The sequence below is a fragment of the Elaeis guineensis genome, chromosome 2 (assembly GCF_000442705.2).
Source record: "Elaeis guineensis isolate ETL-2024a chromosome 2, EG11, whole genome shotgun sequence".
Lineage (NCBI taxonomy): Eukaryota > Viridiplantae > Streptophyta > Magnoliopsida > Arecales > Arecaceae > Elaeis > Elaeis guineensis.
Window position 1 is genome coordinate 114767076 of NC_025994.2, and position 12090 is coordinate 114779165.

Sequence of the window (12090 nt, forward strand, 5' to 3'; positions counted from 1 at the left end):
CTCACTCGAACACAGAAGAAAATGGGAGATAAAAAGAAAAAATGACGAACTACGCCAACGATAAGTGAAAAATGAAGTACATCAAAGGTACAAGGGACCTCGTCTCAATGAGGAAGAAAACCCTTGTCGAAACCCTCCAGTCCCTAAGGGCGAATCAATACAGCGACGACCAAGAATCTGCAAACAACGTCGACGTCCAACAGGACGAAAGACAAAAGAAGCTCAGTAAACAACGACTCAAAGCAAGAATAGACGAGGTAATGAGAAAAATTCTATTTCATTTCATTAGTAAAGCATGCGTTATGAAGCCTTTGAAGGTTGAGACTCATGGGACCTTGCCTCAATGAGGAAGAAGACCCTTGTCGAAAATCTTCTATCCCAAAGGGCGAATCAGCACAGCGACGATCAGAAATCTTCAAACAACGTCGATGTCCAACAGGATGAAAGATAAAAAAAGCTCAGTAAACAATGACTCAAAGCAAGAATAGACGAGGGGACCTCGCCTCAATGAGGAAGAAGACCCTTGTCAAAAATCTTCGGTCTCAAAGGATGAATCAGCATAGCGACGACCAAAAATCTTCAAACAACGTCGACGTCGAACAAGACGAAAGACAAAAGAAGTTTGGTAAAGGATAACTCAATACCAAAATGGACAAGATAATAGACAACTTCATTTTCATTTCATTGGTGAAGTACACATTACAAAGCCCTGAAGGCCAAAAACAAAAAGAGAAACGACCAGAGAAAAAAAAAAGAGGGAATACATAAAAAGAAAAAGAGAAGAAAGGATCTCTAAGGAACGACTTCTCCCGACTTCGAGCTCTCGGTCTCAGCCCTTATTAGGGATTGTCGTAAGTTTTCAATTTCTTCCTCTAGTTTCATGTTTCTCAGCAGCATATCCCGATACATCTGGTGGAACCGCCGGCTCTCGCCCTCTGACTCTCGAAGCCTCTTCCTCAGGACCTCAGACTCCGCCTCGGCATCTTTGACCGTCTGCTACTCGTGGATCAGCTGAATCTTCAGCCACTGCAGTTTGGCCTCCTTCCGCCCAAGGGCCACGGACAATTCTGTCATGGTCCCCCTCAAGGAGCGGAGCTCGTCGGAGCCATATGCAGAGGCGAGCTGGGCTCTCTCAGATAACTGCCTCCGAAGGCGGGCAACTTCGTCGGTCACCGTCTGGAGCTTTCTTCGGTAGTCCTCTATTTGCCCGCTCCAACCGACTCGGTAGGTGTTGTAGTTCGCCTCAGCGTCCTATAGCTATTTTTGAAGGTCAGAGAGCTTCTGCGACCAGTCTCGATCGTGGTCGGCTTGGACTGTGAGCCAGGATCAGCTTCCTTCCAACTGGCCGATCTTCTCCCGTACGACCGCCAGCTCGACTTCAAGGGAGCTGATCTTGGAAGTCTGAGCCCAAGATCGATCGCTGGCACATTTTCGAAGTTCCTCGAGCTCCGTAACGAAGTCGGCCTTCTTTCGGATGAATTTCATGAGCTCCTTTTTGTGGAGGTCCTGAAGACGAACAGCCTCCGCAGTGACTTTCGAATGGCTCTTCCTCAGTCGGTGAAGTTCATCTTCTAATTTCTTGGATTTCTTCATCAACTGACGAACTTCTCTTCTGAGGTCTCGGATCGTCGACTTCAGAGGAATCCCCTGTGGCAGGGGGAGAGCTTCGGCAGGGCACTGTCGTTGGGAGACAAGAGTGCCACGACTCAGATTAGTACAAGAAGATAAAAGAGAAGAAAAAGAATACAAAAAAAAAGAGGAGGTCCTCTGTAAAGAAGAATCTGATTTCATTGATTAAATAATTTTCAAGTACAAGAGAATGGAGAAAAATCATCACAAAGAAAAAATAGAAAGCTAGAGGTTCCGAACCTTTGGGGCAGAAGTAGAGGGGCTCGGCATCCCCGGAAGATCGTTAGCGGCAGCCGCGGTGGTCGACGAGGTCCCGACTGGGGGAGAACCGGCAGCGGCTTCGGATGGTCCGGCTTCATCATCTGATGCCTCGTTCAGGAAGCCGAGATCCAATTCAAGAAATCTCCCAGCCACCTTCTCTTGGCAGAGTTCGAAACCCTTAATGAAGGCATCCTGGCCGAACTGGACCTTTAGATCCTCCATCTTGGAGGAGGCTTTGAACTCCTCCACTACTCGGGCCCTTACCTCCGAGACCAGGGATGGGATCCGTGCTTTCAGCTCGAAAACCTGAGCCTTCAACAAGAAAACCTGTGCCTTTAATTCGGAGACCTCGGCCTCAGCCTTCCCTCTCTTCTCTTTCAAGATGGTACTCAGATCGGACGAGGTTTGTCCCTCCTTTTCCAGTGCCTCCCGGAGACTTAGGACCTCGGCGATCTTCTCCTCGAGGCGGGCGGCCCCAACCAGGCAACCTTCCTCTGCATGAGCTGCCTCCCTCTTGGCAATCTTCACCGCCTCGACATTGGCGACAAGCTGGTGCCCAATCTGCAAGAAAAGTCGGGGAGTCAATATAAAGGCTGAAGAATAAATTAAGAAGCAGGAAGGAGGAAAAAGATGAGTTAATCTATTTCGAGGAAAGATCCCAGAGAGTCTCAGACCCGCAGCTCAGGATCGGCAAGGACGATCCTCTCGATGACCTCGGGCAGAATGCACCCTTCGACTAGCCTCTTTATTAAGTCCCTGTTGTTGAAGAAATTTTTCTCCAGGTCTTCCTCGGAGCCGCCGGCCCCCTCGACGGCAACCTTGCGACTGCGGCTCCTCCGGACCAGGGTCTTCTTTCTCTTCCTCCCTTCGGCCTCGGGTGCCCCCTCGGGACGAGCCTCTGGAGCGGGATCCTCGGCCGGGGGCTCCTTGAAAGGGCTCGGGGGACTTCGGGTTCGGCGTCGGAAGGGACTTCGATGGCGACGGCCACCGGAGCAGGCACGATCGAGCTTGTCCCTTCTATCCTAGCTTTCTTCACCGACCCCGAAGTCGAGGCGTCTTTCCTCTTGTGGGTCTTGAGACCCTGGGCTAACCTCCGAGTCACGCTTGCGTCAATATCTGCGATAAAAGAAAATCAACACGGCTTAGAGATGGAATAAGAGAAAGAAAAAAAAAATATAATAATGATACCGACAGGGTTAAGAGGACTCAGACCGACGTTGAACAAAAGTTGTTCCTTCAGAAGTTCGGGGAGGAGGGGGGCTCGATAGGCCTCGAGCTTTTTGGAGGCTTCGAGGTCATCCCTTTCCAGGCTAGAAGCCCGACGGACGGAATCCCTCAGAGAGCCCCAAGGGGGTAATCCTAGCTCCAAGGTCGGGCATCGGATATAGAAGAATCTCTCCTTTCAGTTGTGGATAGAAGAAGGGGCACCTTTAAGCAACCTCTTTCTACCGAACTGAGGGAAGAAGTACCACCAGTCTTTTGCCGAGGGATGACACTTGAAAGTGTAGAAATTTCTAAACAAAGAAAGCGTCGGTCGAACTTTAGCTAAACTACAAAGAGAAAGAAACCCTATTAAAAATTTAAAGGAGTTCGGCACGATGGAAACTAGAGAAATATTCAGAAAATGAAAGAGAGCGACGACAAAGGACGGCAGGGGAAGCCGAAGTCCGACACGGAAGGCCTTCTGGTACAGACAGAAGCGGCCGGGAGGAGGGACGCTAGCTTGGTCAGTTGGCCCGGGAAGCTCCAGCTCGTACTTCGGAGGAACTCAATACTGAATCCTTATCAGTGAGAGTTCATCCGGAGTCAAGGAGCCGGGGATGGTGTCCGATGCAAAGGTCAGATAAGGTTCGGTCCTCGCTACGGGTTCGTCTACGGTACAAGGACTTTGGGGAATTGGGGCTGACGAACTCCTAGAACTACTGGAAGAGGAGATATCAGAAGATATTTTGGATCAAATGGAAACCACAAAATCTCTAAAAAATCAGAAAAAATAGCAAACAGGCCCTCGAGGAAGCTAAACGAACAGAATACGAAGAAGAAAGGACAGGAAAACGACAAAGAAGTTCTGAAACTAACCAAGATCGATCCTAGGAGTGCAGGAAGATGGCAAGGATGATAGAAGTCAACTCGGAGGATGCCTAAGGCCGAGAAGAATGCTAGAGGAAGCTGGAGCTCTCGGGGAAGAGGAGAGGAACCGAGGGATTCTCTCAGAAAAAGTGAGACCCCTGAAGGAGGAGAACGTGTTTAAATAGACCCCGAGATCCGGTGCAATAATGATTGCGGATCTCCTCTGGCCAGCCTGCACTCGCCGCATGTCCCACTCACCTTGACAGACTATTGGAAACGGCTGGCAGCTGACAAAGTCATTATTACACCGTACCTAGAGCTACGCTCCGATGGAAATTTCAAAAAAAAAAAATTTTCGAAAAGGCTCTAGTACCAGCGTGCCGAACGTCAAAATATCTGGCAACCATCGAGTGCGAAAATCGAGAGAGAAAACTTCGATCGTGAGAATTCTCTATACTTCCATCATTCGGAACCCGAACTTGGAAGTAGGGGGACTGGTGTTGGGTATAAAATACCCCCCGACCGAAGTTTGTAAAGGACCGACCCCTCCAGGGCTTCTCCGGCCTCCGACCTTGTGTGGCGTCTCTCTGAACCCCCCCGATCGTCCGAGCTTTCGGACTTCTCCGACAACGAGCTTCTTCATCCATCTACCGTGCCACTCCAAAGGCTCTCTAGGCCTCACTGTCAGCCGACCTTCTACGGTGATCAACTATTCTCCGAACTTCTTTCGGACATCGTCAATATTCGAGCTTCTTCGACAACGGGGTTTCTATAGTAATCGAACTCCGTCCGAGTTCCTATGGCGGTCGACCACCTTCAAGATTCTAATCGGACTCCTGTGAGAGCCGAACTCCTACTACGAACGGTCTACTCCGAACTCCTACTACGAGCGGTCTACTCCGAACTTCTACTACGAGCGGTCTACTCCGAACTCCTACTACGAGCGGTCTGCTTCGAACTTCTACTACGAGCGGTCTACTCCAGATCTCTACTGTAAGCAAATTCCATTCAAGCCCCTACTGTAAACACATCTCTTCCGAACTTCCATTACAGGTAGACTTCAGTCGAGCTTCTTCGTAGCCGGATCCCAGACGAGCTTCTACAGCGGGACAGGACCCACCGGCCAGATCGCTACTCCGAGCTTCCACGATAACCGATCTTCGATCGAGCTTCTACAATAAGCGATCTCTTTTCAGCCTTCTGCATGAACCAGACTTCGATCGAACTTCCATAGCGGATGGATATCGGACAAGCTTCTACGACAGACGGACTCCGACAGCTGGATTCTTACAACGACCGATCGCCTCCGACGTCTGTCGAATCTCCCCAGCACCATCCTAAGTCCATCGCCGGCCGACCCTCCGCCAGATCCTTCATGAAACCAAACTTCTCCGATGGATCATCTTCAGACGAGCTTCCACATCAGGCGAATCCCAGACGGGCTTCTCTAGCAATCAGACTCCTACCGGGCTTCACCAATGGAAGGTCTCCATCCGAGCTTCCACAGCAGATGACTCCCACCTGTAGTGTCAGCGCCTAAGGTATCCGACAACAGTAGACTCGTCAGCAGTTTCGGAGACATCCGAGCTTCTCCTAGATCGACGGGATAGAGAGCCATTCCGCTCCATCAGATGTCCCAGCCGAGCTCCAGCCCACAGATCCGAACTCTCTGGCAAGTCACGACAATGGCCACTACCCTGCTCCACTCTCTGCAATAGATTCCGTATGGCTCCACTACTCTCTGACAAGTCACGACAATGGCCACTACCCTGCTCCACTCTCTGCAATGGATTCCACGTGGCTCCACTACTCTCTAACACGTCACGACAATGGCCACTACCCTGCTCCACTCTCTGCAATGGATTCCGCGTGGCTCCACTACTCTCTGGCAAGTTGCGACAACGGACACCACTCTACTCTCCGTAACAAACTTCACGTGGCCCTGAACGACCCCTGACGCCACTACTCTCCGTAACAAACTCCGGGCGGCTCTGAACAGCCCACTACCAGGCGGTTACAGACGTCGCTGTCAATTAGTTACACACTCCGTCTATAAAAAGTGATCCCAGATACATTCTTCTCTAAGCTCAAAATCTCTATCTCAAAACTCTGCTAAAATTCTCACTCGAGCACTCCATTTCTGTTGAAGCAGAGTACTGACTTGAGCGTCGGAGGGTCTTGCCGGAGCATCCCCAACTCCGGTTTAGACTTCCCTTGTAGGTTCTGACAGTGGCTGTGGTCATCTCGACTCCAGCAACTCCGACTTCGATGAAATTCTGCACTAACAAGAAATAAGCAATTTAAAATTGAAACTTTCCAATGCACTTTTCCTCGCTTCCTTACGGTTTCTTAGAGCATCTGAGCTATTTTGGAGGTATCTGCACTCTAAAATAGATGTGGGATATTTGAAAGATAGGGTGGTATTTTTTTGGTTTGTGGGATAATATTATAAAAGATAGCTATGTCTATCTTTGTAGAAAATCTTGATGGAAATTGTGATAGCCCAAACAAAGCCCAGCCCAGCAGACCTAGCCCAAAAAAAAAGCAGAGTAAAAACTGGGAAGAAGACTCCCGGTAGGAGTCTTCTTCTCCGGCGAGACCCAAGCCTATTAGGAGTCCTAGGATCTCTCGAAATCCTAGGACCCTCTATAAGAAGGTCTCCCCTCTCTTTAGAATCGATCCATCGGCCTCTTCTCCCTCTCTTTCTCTCCGATTTTCCCGAAATAGAGCCGCGGACACCACCTTGTCTTCGCCGTGATTGCTCTCCGACGAAGTCCCCGGAGGTCAAGGTAAGCTTCCCTCCTTTTCCTCTCTTCCTTCCCCTTCTTTCCGTGCTCTTGTGCGTGGCTGCCGGCGACGAGAGTCGCCGATTTCTGGTCGGGGAAAAAGACTCTATTTTTGGTCTCTTTCCCATGGATTTTTCCAGCACCGGTGATCGAAATCGATCGCCGGCCACGCTCCTCCGTGACCGGGGGAGTGGCCCCCGTCGGCCGCCGGCCTCCGCCGCAGCGGCCGTGGCCTGAACGGCCCGACATAAGGAGGGGACGCCGGTCCCCTGTTCCGGCACGGGAAGAACCAAGAAAAAGAAGAAAAGAAGAAAAAGAAGAAAAAGAAAAAGAAGAAAAAGAAAAGAGAAAGAAGGAAAAAGAGAAAAAGAAAAGGAAAGAAAAAAAAAAGAAGAAAAAGAAGAAAAAGAAAAGAAGAAAAAAAGAAAAGAAAAGAAAAGAAAATAATAATATATATATATATATATATATATTTATATATATATATATAAGTAAGTAAATAAATAAATAAATAAATAAATAAAAAATAAAATTGATGAGATAGAGTTTCTCTCTCTTCTTTCAGTCTGAACCCTGACATTCTCTCTCTGAAATTGGACTTTCTCTCTCTACTTTATCTCTCTAAAATTTTCTCTTTCTAAGTTGTTTCTCTCTCTTGATGGATTCCTCTCTCTCTAAAGTTATTCCTCTAGGATTAGCGTAGTGGGAAGTCTCATCTGATGATTTTGATCGAGTTTAGGAAAGAGTCAATTTTAAGTGAGGTTTTGAATTGGGATTTGTTTAGATTTAATTTTAAATTAAAATTAATATAAAAATATAATTTTGAATAATAGGTACGGAAGAATCACCTAGAAGTTAGCCGATCTGTTCATTCAGTGCTCCGTGAAAGGTGAGTAATGAATCATCTTCTCGAGATATTTCATATTTATTCTGAAAATAAATAATTATTCTCTGAAATTATGCATGATTTATGAAATTATGTTTTGAAAGGAAAGTGCTTTTGAAATATTATGGTATGTCGATGTTGGTGCAAAAATCCGCTTGTGCCGGAGAAGCTGGAGTCGGGGAAGTCGCGGTCGCCGCCGGGACCTGCAAGGAAAGTCTAAACCGGAGGTGGGGTTGCTCCGGCAAGACCCTCCGACGCTCAAGTCAGTTCTCTGCCTCAACAAGAATGGAGCGCTCGAACGGAGAATTTAGCAGAGTTTTGAGATAAGAAATGAGCTTAGAGAATAACGTATCTGGGTCTCCCTTTTTATAGACGAAGGAGGTAACGGATTGATGGCGACGTTTGTAACCATCTGGTAGTGGGCCGCCCATAGTCAGGGAGAATTTATTGCGAAGGGTAGTGGAGCGGAATCGTGGCTATCGCCGTAGCTCGCCATGTGGAATCAGTTGCGAGGAGTGGAGCAGCGTCCGTTGTCGTGATTTGCCAGCGGATGGGAGAATCGTCCGGTATCCATCGCAGGAGGTGGAGCAGGATCGTGGCCGTTATTGTGGCCTGCCAGGGGGTAGTAGAGCTGTGCGGAATCCGCCACAGGAAGTGGAGCAGAGCTGCGACGGTTACTGCGGCCTGTCAGGGAGTGATGGAGCTGCGCGGAATCCACCACAGGAAGTGGAGCAGGATCGTGGCCGTTATGGTGGCCTGCCAGGTGGTGCAGATCCATCAGCTGAAGTTCGGCAGCGGTCGGAGTCCGGCCCCCGTAGGAGTCCGGACTAAATTTGTCTGCAGCCGTTGGAGCCGAGGACGAAGCCCGGCTCCCGCAGGAGTCCGGGCGTGGTCTTCCTGCAATTAAAGTTAAAGGCGAAGTCCGACTCCCGTAGGAGTCCGGATGGGGCTTACCAGCAGTCGTTGTTGAGGACGGAGCCCGGCTCCCGTAGGAGTCCGGGCGGAGTCTACTTGCGGTTGAAGTTGTTGGCAGAGTTCGGCTCCCGTAGGAGTCCGACGGAGTTGTCATGTAGTCGATGTCGATGACGGAACCCGGCTCCCGTAGGAGTCCGGGCGGAGTTGTTCTGTAGTCGATGTCGGTGACGGAGCCCGGCTCCCGTAGGAGTCCGGGCGGAGTTGTCCTGTAGTCGATGTCGATGACGGAACCCGGCTCCCGTAGGAGTCCGGGCGGAGTTGTCATGTAGCCGATTCTGCTGGGGACTTCGAGGAGTCCGCCGACGGGGGCCCCCGCTGCGGGGGTTCGCCCTACGGAGGCGCCCGCTGCGGGGAAAAGAAAGAAATCGGTGGCCCGCAGGGGGAGTAGCCGCCGAAATACTGCGGATGAGTCCCTCTGCTCCGAGGAGGGATCGGAGAATCCCTTCAATGATAGGGACTTGATCAGGCGGCCGATCGACGGCTGCATTCTGTCTGACGTCGTGGAGAGGATCGACCGCGCCGATCCAGAGCAGCGGGCTTGGGACTCTTTGGGGTCCTTACTTGAGGTAAGCGGATCTTTATTTACACGGCTACTCGGCCTTTGTTCTAATTCCCTAGCCGCCCTTGCAGATTGGGCACCAGCTCTTCGCCTATATCGAGGCGGTGAGCCGCATGAGGAGGGACATCCTCCAGGCGGAGGAACGCTGCCAGGCCGAGGTTGCCCGCCTCCAAGCGAAGACGGCTGAAGTAGCCGCCCTCCAGGAGGTCCTGGAAAGGGAGAAGCAAGCTCGGGAGGAGGAGATGCAGATCTTGGAGGAATCAACGAGGAAGGCGGAGGCCGAGGTCGCCCACTTGGTCGAGCAAACTCCGATCCTGGTCTCGGAGGCCAGAGCCCTTGCAGTGGAGGAATTCAAGGCCTCCGCGGAGATGAGGGATCTGAATGTCCAGTTCGGCCAGGAAGCATTCATTAAGGGGTTCGAGCTCTGCCAAGAGAAGGTGGCCAGAAAATTCTCAGAGCTCGACCTCAGCTTCCTAGACGAGGAGTCTGAGGACGGGGCCGGCCCCTCGTCAGCCGCCACTGCTGTCGCAGCCCCCGCGTCGAGTTCTCCACCCCCCACCCCTGAGGTCTGAGACCTCCGATCTGGTACCTTTATTTCATCGTAATTTTTCTTTTCCATTTGTCTTTAAAAACCATTCAATCAATAAAGTTGAATTTCTTGTTGCGGACGGCTTCTCCTTCCCCCTCCCTCCTTCTCTCTGCTTTTCTTCTTGCAATGAGTCGTGCTCTGACGCTTTTGCCTTCCGATGGCAGTGCCCTACAGAAGCGCTCCCCCTGCCCCTGGGGGTCCCGCTGAAATCGACGATCCAGCGGCTGAAGAAGGAAGTCCTTCACCTGACAAAGAAGTTGAAGAAGACGGAAGGCGAGCTCCGCAAATCGAGAGAAGGTCACTCTGAGCCACCGCTGAGGCCACCCACTTTCGGAGTCTCCATGTGAAGGGGATCATGGAGTATAGCCGGAGGAAGGCGAACTTCGCAAAGAAACTCGAGGAATGTAAGAAGAGCGCCAGCGACCGAATTTGGGCCCAGGCCGCCAGGATCAGCGCCCTCAAGGTGGAACTGTCAGCTGCAAAGGGGAAGATCGGCCAGCTGGAAGGAAATTCATCCCGGCTTTTGGCCCGGGTCGATGATGAACAGAGGTGGTCGCAGAAGGTCTCCGACCTTCAGCAGCAGCTTCAGGACGTCGAGGTGAGCCACGACGTGCAGCGGGCTAGCTGGCGCAGGCAGGTGGAAGAGTATAAAGGGAGATTCAGGACGGCGGCCGACGAAGTCGTCCGTCTCCAGAGGCAGCTAGCTAACAGGGCACAGCTTACTTCCGCCCAAGATTCTGAAGAGCTGCAAGCCCTAAGAGGCACCGTTGAGGGGATTTCCGTCTCCCTCAGGGAAAAGACAGCCGAGCTGCAATAAGTGAAGATCTAACTGGCACTCGAGCGGCGGGCCATCGCGGACGCGGAGGCAGAATCTGAGGTTTTGAGGAAGAGGCATCGAGAGGCGGAGGCTGAGAGCCAGCAACTTCGTCGGGCGCTCCAGGACGCGCTACGGAAGAGGGAAGAGCTAGAAGAAGAAATTGAGAATCTGAGACAGTCCTGGTTAAGAGACGGAGTAGATAATTCTAGGTCGGAGGGAGCAGGACCTCCTTAGAGCTCTTTTTGTCTTTCTGTCTTTTCATGTATTTACTTTCTTTTTGTCGTTTTGCCTTTCTTTCCTTGGCCTTCCGAGCTTTGTAGTGTGTATATCGGAAATGAAATAAAAAGGGTGTTTTGTGTTACCTCGTCCGCGCGTTGCACTAAATTGCTGTCCGCCGAACCTTTCTTATCGTTTGACTTGTCTGATGTAGACGTCGTCAGGAGGCGCCCGGTCGTCGATGCGTTAGCTCGTCTTTCTCGTCGTGCGTGGCCGCAAGCCCGAGCTTGGCCGTCCGGGCCCCATATTATTTTGGGGATGTCGTTGTCTTCCTAACCGATGCCGAAAGTCTTCCTTTGCATCGTGGACGGAACCCGGCTCCCGTAGGAGTCCGGGTGAAATCTTCCTTTGCATCGTGGACGGAACCCGGCTCCCGTAGGAGTCCGGGTGAAGTCTTCCCTTGCGTCGTGGATGGAAGCCGGCTCCCATAGGAGTCCGGGTGAAGTCTTCCCTGTGGGCGGAACCCGGCTCCCGTAGGAGTCCGGGTGAAGTCTTCCTTTGCGTCGTGGATGGAATCCGGCTCCCATAGGAGTCCGGGTGAAGTCTTCCTTTGCGTCGTGGATGGAATCCGGCTCCCGTAGGAGTCCGGGTGAAGTCTTCCTTTGCGTCGTGGACGGAACCCGGCTCCCGTAGGAGTCTGGGTGAAGTCTTCCCTGGCGTCGTGGTCGGAACCCGGCTCTCGTAGGAGTCCGGGTGAAGTCTTTCTTGTGGACGGAACCCGGCTCCCGTAGGAGTCCGGGTGAAGTCTTCCTTGTGGGTGGAACCCGGCTCCCGTAGGAGTCCGGGTGAAGTCTTCCTTGTGGGCGGAACCCGGCTCCCGTAGGAGTCTGGGTGAAGTCTTCCTTGTGGGCGGAACCCGACTCCCGTAGGAGTCCGGATGAAGTCTTCCTTTGCGTCGTGGACGGAACCCAGCTCCCGTAGGAGTCCGGGCCTTCCATTTTGCTCGAGCCGGTGTGAGGTTCTCCTCCCGTTACCAGCTTGGCTGTGGGGGCGCGTTAGGGCACTGTAAGGCCTCTCTCCCCATCCGGTCTAAAAGAATCGGGCCTTCGACTTTGCTCATGTCAGGACGAGGTTCTCCTCCTGTTCCTGACATGGTTGTGGGGGCACATTAGGGCGTTGTAAGGCCTCTCCCCCCATCCGATCTAAAAGAACCGGGCCTTTGACTTTGCTCATGTCAGGACGAGGTTCTCCTCCTGTTCCTGACATGGCTGTGGGGGCACATTAGGGCGTTGTAAGGCCTCT